The sequence below is a fragment of the Physeter macrocephalus genome, chromosome 5 (assembly GCF_002837175.3).
Source record: "Physeter macrocephalus isolate SW-GA chromosome 5, ASM283717v5, whole genome shotgun sequence".
Lineage (NCBI taxonomy): Eukaryota > Metazoa > Chordata > Mammalia > Artiodactyla > Physeteridae > Physeter > Physeter macrocephalus.
This window is the reverse complement of record NC_041218.1, coordinates 13,569,301-13,580,959: the sequence shown is the minus strand read 5'-3', so window position 1 is coordinate 13,580,959 and position 11,659 is coordinate 13,569,301.

The window sequence follows — 11,659 nt, the reverse complement described above, 5'->3', positions numbered from 1 at the left end:
TGTATATTCTTGCCTCCTTTATCAAAGATAAGGTGACCATATGTGCATGGGTTTATCTCTGGGCTTTCTATCCTGTTCCATTGATCTGTATTTCTGTTTTTGTGCCAGTACCATACTGTTTTGATTATTGTAGCTTTGTAGTATAGTCTGAAGTCTGGCAGCCTGATTCCTCCAGCTTTGTTTTTCTTTCTCTTTTTGTTGCAATGGTAAATGGGAGTGTTTCCTTAATTCCTCTTCCAGATTTTTCATCATTAGTGTTCCATGTAGCCTAACTTTTTATTGTCACAGTAGGCCCTGGGTTATCCATTTTCAGAGAACCAACCTTTGGCTTAGATAATCTTGTCTACTGTATGTTTGTTTTCTATTTTACTGTTTTCATCTATGTTTATTATCTTCTTTATTTTCTGTTTGGGTTGAATTTGTTGTCTTTTTTTTTGTTTTTACTACTTATAAATGTGGATGCTTAGCATATTGATTTTAATCTACTTCATTATTTTTAAAATAAATTTATTTATTTTATTTTTGGCTATGTTGGGTCCTTGTCGCTGCGCGTGGGCTTTCTCTAGTCGCAGCGAGCGGGAGCTACTCTTCGTTATGGTGCGCGGGCTTCTCATTGCCGTGGCTTCTCTTGTTGCAGAGCACGGGGTCTAGGTATGTGGGCGTCATTAGTTGTGGCACGTGGACTCAATAGTGGTGGCTTGCAGGCTCTAGAATGCAGGCTCAGTAGTTGTGGTGCACAGGCTTAGTTGCTCCATGGCATGTGGGATCTTCTCGGTCCAGGGCTCGAACCTGTGTCCCCTGCATTGGCAGGTGGATTTTTAACCACTGCTCCACCAGGGAAGCTCCTTAGCATATTGATTTTAAACCTGTCTTCTTTCCTACTCTGTGCATTTAAAGAAATGATGACTTCTGAGGAGGGTGAGAATGCTATGAGCTAGCATAGCTGGAGAAAGAATCATAGAGAAGATGGGACCTGCATTTTCAGAAAGAGGAAGGGAAGTGCATAGCAGGCTGATGGAATATTGTAAACAAAAACTTAGTGGCAAGAATGTATTAAAAGTTTTTTTAATAGAAAATTTCAAACATATACACAAGCAGAAAGAGCGATAGAATGAACCCCTATGTATCCATCACCCGATTTCATGGCCCATCTTCCCCTCCTTTAATATTATTTTGAAGCAAATCATAGATGGCATATGATTTCATATGCATATATTTCAGCATACATGTCTAAAAGATTGGGACTTTCTTTTGTTTATTTAAAATAAAATCAGCCTTTTCGGGACCTTGTAATGCGGTGAGAATAAGCAGTAACATTATCATGGTAATTTGGCCTGATGACTCATGAATATCCAAATCTGGGGCAATATGGCCTTCTGACTCTTAAACCCAAACTCAAATCTTGTAACTGTTATAACTCTGAGAGAGAAAAAAGTCACATCTGTCAATACCAGAGAAAAAGGATTCAAAGATGTTGTCATCACAGAGGTTATTGAAAAACATGTTTCCATGAGTGACCAGGAATCTTATCATTTAGATCACTTGCACAGGAAATCAACACAGTCTAGCATAGCCCACGGGCCATTTAGAAGGGCTCTTGTTTAAGGGGCATGATGCCTTGTGTAAATTACAGGCACGTACTCTTTATTTTTTTCTTAATTGGTTAATGTATTTTTTTTAAATAAATTTATTTATTTATTTATTTATTTGGCTGCATTGGGTCTTTGTTGTTGTGAGCAGGCTTTCTCTAGTTGAGGCGAGCGAGAGCTACTCTTCATTGTGCTGCACAGGTTTCTCATTGCAGCAACTTCTCCTGTTGCGGAGCACGGGCTCTAGATGTGCGGGCTTCAGTAGTTGTGACTCGCGGGCTCTAGAGCACAGCCTCAGTAGTTGTGGCACACAGGCTTAGTTGCTCCACGACATGTGGGATCTTCTCGGCCCAGGGCTCGAACCCATATCCCCTGCATTGGCTGGCAGATTCTTAACCACCCTGCCAGGGAAGCCCTAGGCACACACTCTTATGTTAGCTTGGCTCATCGTCTGCTGCATTGACCCACTCCTTCTCACTCTAGCTTTTGGTAGTTCCCCTTTGTATCCCACCACTGGGGTGGATTTTGCGATCCTCGAAGAGGCATGCTCTTTTTCTGCTCCAGGGGGCAGCATGGTTTAAAAAAAAGTTTCAGAATCAGATAGAACTAGGTCTGAATCCTATGTCCCGTACTTAAGAGATCTGGATACTCTTTTAGCTATTTTCCTCATCAATAAAACAGGTTGATAATGGCTATTTAGCAAGGCCATCGTGAGAATTAATAAATATAATGTGTGAACCACATGGTGTTTGCCATTACTCATTCCTCTCAGTTTAAGGTTGAACCTGCCTTCCTAGGAGTTACCTAAACCTTGGTATGTATCTCTGGACTTGATCAACAGAAATTAAACTCTACTTGGACATTTGTTATCATTATATCAGAATCTCTGAGTTGTCTGCTCTTAGAATGTTTTCCATATTTCTTAATTTCTGAATCCAAAAGCTCTCTCAAAGTTTCTAGTTTTCTCCACTATTCTTCCCTGGATGGCAGGAGTTCTTGTCCTCAGCTATACATCAGAATGTTAGAAATTCTTATTTAACTGAAACATCTTGCCTTTGAACTGTCTACTTGACAGCATTAGCATTCTTAGAACTCCACATTTATATTTCATCATATCCTCTCTAACCCATTTTGAGTTCTTAATTGAGTCATAATAATTTGGAGAGAATATATTATTTTCCAATAGCACCATGGGGAATCAGAGTTACCAGAGAGAAAAGAGTTTGAAAGAGAGTTTAGAAACCCAAAAGGAAATACTCATTTGCTTCACAAATTTGCCTGCAGTTAGCTTTCCCAGTGACTAGACTGACGCTTCTTTGTGGCAGCCTCATATCTATTTAGTCTCTGTGGCTTCATTTTCCCATCTTCAGAGTGATAGATAATAGTGCCAGTGGTCAGTATCCCCTGAGTGGATTCTGAATAAGTATTCGTGTGACTTATTAATGATAGCATCATAGTACCTACCTCACACAGTTAAGGAGATAGGAGAGTATTTGTGTTGTGGTTAAACACAAGAGTTTTAGAGCCAGACAACCTAGGTTTGAAGCCCAGCTTTACTACTTATTAGCCACATGACTTTGGGCAAGTTACTTAACCTTTTATACCTTTACTTTCTTCATCTGTAAAATGGCAATAATAATAACATCTGTTTCATAGGGCTGTTAGAGGATTAAATGAAATAAATTCTGGTATTTAAGCACTCTATAAACATCTTTTTATGGTTATTCTTAGAAGTACTAATGGTGATTAAAGTATTGAAATAAGTAGGTGTGAAAGCTCCAAGCACAGTTGGTGCTTAATAAATGTGAGAAGTTGATCATTATTTTTCTCTCTTTCAACACTTCCTTCTCTGTCAACTGAATAGCAAAGATGAAAAGTAAATGGTAAAGTGGTTAAGGACCTGGACTCTGGAATCAGACTGTCAGGGTTCAAATCCTAATTCTAAACTTTACTAGCTGTGTGGCCTTAGGCAAGTTACTTAACTTCTCTGTGCCTCAGTTCCATCATCTATAAAGTTAGGATAATAGTAGAACCTACCTCATAAGATTATTATGAGGATTAAATGGTTTGATATAGTGAAGTATTTAATAACAGCCTCAACACACAGTCAGTGCTATATATATGTATATTAAATAAAATATTTTTTATTTTTAAATTTTTAATCCCAAATTCCACGTGCATAAGTTCTCATTATGTAAATACATATGATGGGTGATTGACATTGAGATTGGATGAACTGTGGATAAGTTATATTTTTACAAATAGAGTTTTTAAACTCAGAGAAGAGAAACATGAAAACCAATATATACAGTTATAATAGTAATAATTATTGAATACTTACTACACATTGGTTACTGGTTTAAATACTCAACATGAATTATCTCCTTTAATTCTTACCACAATCCTTTGAGGTAGGAGCTATTTTATCCTTATGTTACAGATGAGCGAAATGAGGCACAGAGAGACTACATAACTTGCCTAAGGTCACAGAGTAGAGCTGTGTTAACTCTGAATCTGTCTCCACAGCCCTTGCATGTCACTCTCATGCCCAGTCACCTTCCCAGTGAGACGGGCAGAATGGTGCTCTGCAGGTCATGGGCTTAAGCCAGTGGTTCTTCACACTCTGAGTCACTCATCCTTTTGAGATACAAGTGGACTTTCTCCTGGTTGAGGCTGGGGAGTTTGAAACATAGTGTCACTATCAAACTCTTAGAGGAAAACATAGGCAGAACACTCTATGACATAAATCACAGCAAGATCCTTTTGGACCCACACTGAATTACAGAAAAAACAAAAAAGAAAGCATCTTTCAGGTTTTCACAAGTGGTCCCCCAAACCATAGATATAATCCACACAGTGATTACAGTCCTGAGTACAGGACTTTAAAGTTTGCCAGAGCAAGAGAGACAATGATCTTTCTCAAAAAGATATACTAATATTCTTTTATACCTGAAAAAAATACTAATTTTTAGAGGGGGGATAAAAGTAAATAAAATTCTCTAATTAAAAAAATTTTTAAATATAGTCAATTTGTCATTTAAAAATATTAGCACCAGACCTCTGGGGTAGGATGGCAGACTGAATACATGTACCTAATTTTGTTCTCTCCCCAAATCCCACTTACAGACAGGAAAGGTTGTTTTTTTTTTTTTTTTAAAGGATGTAAGTCCATAACAATAGAGAAAACAGCAACAAAGTTTTGGAAGCTAAAAAGTAGATGGTGCAGTGGAACTAGGATCAGACCTGAGAAAACGGAATCTCAAGTCTGCAGGGGGAAAGCAAGAACCAACCTGATTGACCCCACACAATTCTCAAAGGTCTCAGTATGGGCAGTACCAGGTGTCTGGACATGGGAGTGAGAGTTGGTGGGTTGAAACAAGGAAGACCAAGGTGGGAACTCTGAGAAGTCACTCATGCTACCAGGCACATGCAGAATCTACTAAACTGCAGAAGTCTGGAGGTTTATTCTCTGGAAAGGTTAAGCCAAGGGCTTTGACAGGGGGTGCCAGGCCCAGCTGAGGGAAATCGAGTCTATATTTACAGAATACTGGAAGCAGAGACCCCCCAGTCCCCCCAACTCAGCTCCCACAACAAAGGCAGCCAGAAACATCCTTCAGCCAGATTGGAAGGCTCCTCTCTAGAGAAAGTAAAACAATTCCAGAAGCACATAAATGTATGAACCTAGGAGAGGGTCCCCAACAACTAGCCTATCCAAACTATCTCATGTAGCTCAAAATTGACAGGACTCGGGAGGGGGAAGGGTAAGCTGTGATGAAGTGAGAGAGTGGCAGGGACATATATGCACTACCAAATGTAAATTAGATAGCTAGTGGGAAGCTGCCGCATAGCACAGGGAGATCACCTCTGTGCTTTGTGACCATGAGAGGGGTGGGATAGGGAGGGTGGGAGGGAGGGAGACGCAAGAGGGAAGAGATATGGGAACATATGTATATGTATAAACTGATTCACTTTGTTGTAAAGGAGAAACTAACACACTATTGTAAAACAGTTATACTCCAATAAAGATGTTAAAAAAAAATAGTGTCAGTTTTCTGCATAGCCTAACGGTAGTCCAAAAATTCTAATAACATAAAATAAGTCTTCCCCCCTCAAATTTATTTGACTCTTTATCCCGAGTTGCTTTTATACAAAAATGAACATGTAATAAATGTAGGCACTCCTGGGTCTTTGCTAGTAATACAAAAATAAACACATTAACAAATACATTTGGAAGTACAGCTGACCCTTGAACAATGCAGAGGTTAGGGGTGCGACCCTCCTCACAGTGGAAAATCCACGCATAACTTTATGGTCAGCCCTCCAAATCCCCAGTTCCCTATTCTCAGATTCAACTAACCTTGTATTGTGTGGTCCTGTAGTACTCATTTACCGAAAAGAATCTGTGTATGTATGAACAGCTTGTATTGTTCAAGGGTTGACTTCACTAAAGGCTGGCTTAGTGAAAAAACATGGTCGCCAATACACACAGAATGCCTGACCATCAGCAGGATTTCTCTGACAATTACGTTAATAGTTAAATTTCTAAGCACAGAGAGGCAACAGATACTAAAGGGGTGTTAGGACATTTTCTTGGGGAAACCACGGAGCAGCTACATTTTGCCACATTTCCTGGAACACTTGCGCTCGCCAGAGCCCTGGACTTTCCCTTGCTTTCCAGACAGGAGAGTGTGATACTGAAACTACAGTTGTTTAGGATCCAACTCTCACCGTAGCAGCCACAGGTTACTTCAGTTTTATCTTAAACATCCATAGGCAACAGTGACTGTTTTGGTCACCCATCACACGTTTGCTCTTCCTCTGGGTCAGAACATCCTGAATTCCTCTGGTGCACCTTTCCCCGGGACTCAACCCTGTGGATTTTGGATGGGGTGAGTTTCCTTTCTGGCCCCAGACGTGGAACATATGACCAACGTCTGACTCATCAGGAGTGGACAGGGACCCAACTTGATCCGATCAATGTGAATCCAGGACTCATAGGGGAGGTATTAGAAAAAGGCACTGACTTCTCTGCTAGAATACACCAGGGAGGATGGGAGCCCTGAGAACTGCTGAGTGGAGAGTGAGAATGAAGCCAACAGTGAGAGCAGAGCCAAGAGGGAAGGAAACTCTGTCATCCTGATAACATCATTTGGGCTCCAGGCTCACTGAAAATCATGCCTGAAAATCATCCTGAGACTTTTCAATAACAAACCAAAACCCTTTGCTGATGCCAGTTTGAGTTGAGTTTCTGTCACTTGCAACAGGACAGTTAGTTACCTGACATTGCAAAACAGACTATGGAGCTTTGTATTATTCATGGGAGCTTGTACCACTGTTTTAAAAAATTTATCTTAAAAAATCTATCTATTATCTATTTCTTTTTCTTTTTAAAAATAGAGTAAATCTTCATGTTTTTTGAGATCTCCTAGAGACCTTCATGGATCCCTAATTATTAATTGCCATTGTAGCATATAATTCCTTCCTAAATGCACATATGAGAGTGCACGCGTCCATAATGACAAGTCAAGGACTGAAGATGCTGCAGTGGAATTTGGGTGCTGGGATCATGCACCAGCTGCTTGGGGCATAGGATTCTGAAAATTAATGTTTTAGCAAAATTATCTATTACTACAGGATGCAGACTTTAGGATCATTAAAGAGGAGACTAAACCTCGAATGCTAAATCTGCAATGTCAAGGATTAACTATATCGCCTCACTGTGTTAATTTGTCCTACTGCAATGTTTTCCTTTCCCTTCCATTTCATCAAGTCCGACTTCTCCTTTAAAAGCCTTCATATCCAACATCCGTGCTCCAGAGTATATTCTGGGTCCAAATATATTTGCTAGCCACTAAAGCAAAGTGAAAATATTAGAAATGTACCACCTCCTTTTTTTAGCCAAAAAAAATTTTTTTTAAACCTTCCTCTAAAGTCCACAGTTTACTGACCTTTACATTGTAGATTTTCTGTACTTACTGATACAGGAAAAGCAGAGTCATTTAAATGAGTTTCACTTTAAGAGAAGCTGGTATTTGAGAAGCAATATTTATGAAATGACTATCTGAAGGAGTGATTATTTGTATAAAAATGATTTTTCACTTTAAACAAAGCCTTTTCTATGTTTCCCATTAGTATTTACCCTAGTGAGTAAGCTATTTGACTTAATGTATAAAATTGTGCTTAGAATTCTGGAAATTCAGAACAGGAAAAATGCTTGATGATAATTTCATATTTGTAGAAGCCGCGGAATGAGACAAGTTAAATAATTTGCCCAGTTAGTGATTGGTTGGTTAGCGGTAGTTGAGAATGTGTTGCCAGTAGACCCACCCAGCTTCTTCTTAAAAGAAGTTCTTAGAAACCCTCCCTTTGCAACCCGCCCCCCTTCCCCAGCCAAAGAAGTTCTTAGACAGAAAGAAAAATGATACAGGTCAGAAACTCAGGCCTCATAAAGAAAGGAAGAGGGCTTCCCTGGTGGCGCAGTGGTTGAGAGTCCGCCTGCCGATTCAGGGGACACGGGTTCGTACCCCGGTCCGGCAAGATCCCGCATGCCGCAGGGCGGCTGGGCCCGTGAGCCATGGCTGCTGAGCATGCGCGTCCGGAGCCTGTGCTCCGCAACGGGAGAGGCCACAGCAGTGAGAGGCCCGCGTACCAAAAAAAAAAAAAAAAAAAAAAAAAAAAAAAGAAAGGAAGAGCATTAGAGAAGGAATAAATAAAGGTAATATAAATCTTTTATTTTTCTCATTGTTAATCTAACATAACAGTTTGCTCAAAATAATAATAGAAACAAGGTGTTTGGTGATTGTAGCTTATGCATAGTGAAATGAATGACAGTGATGCTATGAGGGATTGGAAATACCCTGTTATAAAGCACTTGGATGACCCAAGAAGTGGTGAAGTGTTATTTGAAAATGGACTTGGATTAGTTATTAACATCCATTATTTACCAGCTGGATGAACTTGGGCAAGTTACTCTCTGAGTGGCTCCCTTCATCTGATAAAAGTACATAATACAGGTTTATAGAATTCTGATGATTAAATGAAAAGTCCTCTGTTCAATGCTTGGCACACACTAGGCAGCCAACAAATGGGCTGGGTGCTCACAACTGTCCTTCTGACCTGCCCTCCCTTCCAGTTATCTGAGTTCATTGCAGAGGTTCTGGTTTTCCTTGCAGGACTATCCTTGTCCTGGTCTAGAATCTTGCTTTTGGACCCCAGTTCCTGCTTCCTATCTGGCTGTTTGTCCTCCCTCATTTAGTGGATGTTTCGGGTACCATCAACTTGCTCGTTGATTGTGTTCCTGTGATTTTAGTTCTGAGTGCTCTCACTTGGCTTGGGTTAGAGCACCACTCCCATCAGGTCACGCAGGAACCTGCCTTCTAACCTTGGCAAAATCATTTCAAGTCCTCTACCATACCTGTGCTTCTCTATGGCATGTGCTTGTCAGACTGATACATAAGGATCCAGTTGAGGGAGGAGATGGCTTTTGGCTTGCAATGAGCAGAGAACCCTGGAAAAACCACGACTCGTAATTTTTTCCTGAAAAGAATCTTCACTTTCAAAACGAGTAAGGTGAAAATATACAGTTCAAATCACTTAGAAGCAGAACTGTCTCTAAGGAGAATACTTTTAATTTTGGATGTCAGTGACTCTTTGATTGATTTTGTACTTTTGAATGAATTTGTTCATTTTGGAACCTGGGGAAGCCTATCTGCATGGCAATTAATCATACATATAAAAGTTTGAATTTGAGTACCTTTATTGTCTTAATATGGCTGTTTTAGGCAATTAAGTAATACATGCTCATTATATAAAACCTAGAAAATACAAAAACCTTTGAAGAGCAAATAATCCAGAAATAATCCTAACATTTTGGTGTATGTCCTTGTCATTTATTTTTCTTTATGAAATTTGGAAAATCCACGGTTTTATATCCTACTCTTTGCATTCACCAGTATCTCTGGAGTGTTTTTCTTTTTTTTTTTTCTTTTTTTTTTTTAACATCTTTATTGGCGTATAACTGTTTTACAATAGTGTGTTAGTTTCTCCTTTACAACAAAGTGAATCAGTTATACATATACATATGTTCCCATATCTCTTCCCTCTTGTGTCTCCCTCCCTCCCACCCTCCCTATCCCACCCCTCTCATGGTCACAAAGCACAGAGGTGATCTCCCTGTGCTATGCGGCAGCTTCCCACTAGCTATCTAATTTACATTTGGTAGTGCATATATGTCCCTGCCACTCTCTCACTTTGTCACAGCTTACCCTTCCCCCTCCCCATGTCCTCAAGTCCATGCTCTATCTGGAGTGTTTTTCTACATTTAAAAATACTCCTCCAGGAGAACACTGTGGAGGTTCCTTAAAAAACTAAATTAGAACTACCATATGACCCAGCAATCCTACTACTGGACATATACCCTGAGAAAGCCATAATTCAAAAAGAGTCATGTACCACAGTGTTCATTGCAGCACTATTTACAATAGCCAGGACATGGAAGCAACCTAAGTGTCCACTGACAGACAAACGGATAAAGAAGATGTGGCACATATATACAATGGAATATTACTCAGCCATAAAAAGAAATGAAACCGAGTTATTTGTAATGAGGTGGACAGACAGAAAGAGAAAAACAAATACTGTATGCTAACACATATATATGGAATCTAAAAAAAAAAAAAAGGTTCTAATGAACCTAGGGGCAGGACAGGAATAAAGACGCAGACGTAGAGAATGGAGTTGAGGACATGGGGCAGGGGAAGGGTAAGCTGGTATGAAGTGAGAGAGTGGCATGGACATATATACACTACCAAACGTAAAATAGATAGTTAGTGGGAAGCAGCTGCATCACACAGGGAGATCAGCTCGGTGCTTTGTGACCACCTAGAGGGGTGGGTTAGGTAGGATGGGAGGGAGACGCAAGACGGAGGGGATATGGGGATATATGTATACGTATAGCTGATTCACTTTGTTATACAGCAGAAACTAACCCAACTTTGTAAAGCAATTATACTCCAATAAAGATGTTAAAAAAATACTCCTCCAAAACATCATTTTTGATGGCTGCTTATCATTTTATTGAATGACTGTATTATGATTTACTCATCTACCCCTATTGCTGGACATTTGTGAATCCTATTAGAAATAATACTTCAGTGTAAATATTTGAACTTCATTTTTGAGTACTTATCCAGTTATACCCTTAAAATAGATTCTTTGTGAGCACTTTATATTTCCAAGGTCCTCTGCTGTTCGTGAAGCTCTGGTTTGCCGTCCATGGGGTACCATTGAGATCAACTGCAGTGGGGCTAAATGACCAAAGATGCTTTGGGTGGAGGATGCTCTCTGGTAGCATGCTTTTTATTACCTTCTAGGAGGGGGCTCTTCCCAGTGGGCTTAGCTGCTTGGTGCATATGAAATGGTAAACTTGACAAAGGCAGCTCGCTTTTGTTATGTTAGCTTGCTTATGTTATGAAGGAGTGGTTTCTGTGTCTGTGTCGCCTATTACAGGCTGTAGCCATGTGAGCACCCTGTAATGCAATATCCTGGGCAGTACCTTCAAGTCTTGCACAGGCCTTAGTTGAAGAGTGATTCCTTTTCCCAAAGGGAGTGCTTGCTAGCAAGACCAGCATCTGCAGAAAGTGGTGGAGGAATGGAGATTCCTATCCCCCAGGTTCTCCTTGGTAAGACGGGCCCCCACTGCCAAGCTGGAGTCTGGGGTTGGCTGGGTAAGCCCTGGCCGTGCTGTGGTGAGCAAGCGTGTGTTTGTGTGTGTGAGAGAGGTAGGTAAATAATGTCTTCATAGCAGCCACTATGGAGAACAGTATGGAGGTTTCTTAAAAAACTACATATAGAACTACCATACGACCCCGCAGTCCCACTACTGGACATATACCCTGAGAAAACCGTAATTCAAAAAGAGTCATGTACCACAATGTTCACTGCAGCTCTATTTACAATAGCCAGGACATGGAAGCAACCTAAGTGTCCATCGACAGATGAACGGATAAAGAAGATGTGGCACATATATACAATGGAATATTCCTCAGCCATAAAAAGAAACGAAATTGAGT